Genomic DNA, 1,448 nt, shown 5'->3' with positions numbered 1-1,448 from the left:
GGGCCGAACCTGCCACCTTAGGTGTATGTGGCTGGCGCCTTAGCCACTTGAGCCACAGGTGCCTAGCCATAACTTTGAAATAGGACAGAAAGTCGAGGCTGGGAGGGGGGAGAGAGGCCTGGGGTGAGAGGTGGTGGAGAAGCTATTTCAACAGAGGGGCTTGGAGTTCATCCTTAGGACCAGGAGAGGTTGAAAAGGAGTAGTAAAAGGATTAAGATACCACCCTCCTCTTAGTATGCTCTCTGTGTGGGATCAGCTGATCACAGCGGGGAGTGGCTGCAGGGAGATCAGAGACTTTGGGGGGAGCCTGCATGGGCCAGAGGAGCCACAGGACCGGAGAAGTGGACAGGCAGGAGAGGGACTTGGGGGCAGAAGGCAGGCCTTGGTTATGGGTGTGGGGAAACAAAGGAGAGAGGGGAAGAAGTCAGGGAGGTCTCTCAGGGTCTCAGGAGAGCAGCTGGGGCAGTGAGGGTCTCATTTCCAAGGACACTGGCAACTGTGGCCTGGAGGTGTGCTGGTGACCTGTGTGCATAACTTCACACTTTGTTCTCCACTGACTTCACAGGTAGTGCCTCCTTGTTCTTGCTGGTTTTACTGCCTCACTTTCTACTCTTCTTTTTTGCCCTTCTGTTCCGGCATCCTACAGGCATGAGTCCCTTCCTCCAGTGCACAGTGTACTCTCAGGGCTTTTGGTGGTTCTAAAGAGTAAAGCTGCCGAACCCATGTTTCTGAATTAGCAAGAACATTGCAAGCAAGCCAAAAAAAAAAAAGCTAAAACAACACACAATTGTTTCAGTCCAACATCCATGATCACACGGTGTCTGGAGGATAGCAAAGTTTGGGAGCTCTGATTTGGGTTCTGGGATGTCAACAGATGTGAGCCTAGGGCTGGGCTGTCTGGGAGGTGAAAGGACTCAACTGGAGAGCCGGCTCTCCCCCAGCTGGCTGGGGCCCACTGAGCAGCCACTAATAGGTGACAGCTCCTTGCCCCACAGCTATCTGCCTCTGAGTCTGATTTAGCATCTCCCTAAGAAACAGGGAGGCCACAGCCTGGTGTCTAATTAAAAATCTCACAAGGACTCTTCATAAATGCAGGCAACACAGTGCTCCCCAGACCAGCCTAGAGAACCTAGCTGTTTGTCACTCTTGGATTCCTCCTCCTCAAATGGAAGGAGCAAGTTCTTATGGGAAAGGAGCTGACTTCAGTGATTCCCATTCTGTTATCGCTGTTTCCTGGGTGCATCCATCTGGCAGGTGAAGCCAGTTCTGTTGATATTCCTGAAACTCTGCAACCAGTTTGATTTGCTACTGTCACTGCACTTAGCTAATTCCCTTAAAAATTTGACTTATTTTTTGGATGGAGACCAACAGAAAATGGATTTTCCATCAATTTAAAGTATTCATGAGCTTTAATATAAAAACAACAAGAGAAATGTTCCAAAATTGCC

Source organism: Otolemur garnettii, unplaced genomic scaffold (genome assembly GCF_000181295.1).
Source record: "Otolemur garnettii isolate 467f Iridium unplaced genomic scaffold, OtoGar3 scaffold00026, whole genome shotgun sequence".
NCBI classification, from domain to species: domain Eukaryota; kingdom Metazoa; phylum Chordata; class Mammalia; order Primates; family Galagidae; genus Otolemur; species Otolemur garnettii.
Note: the sequence above shows the minus strand (reverse complement) of the source record.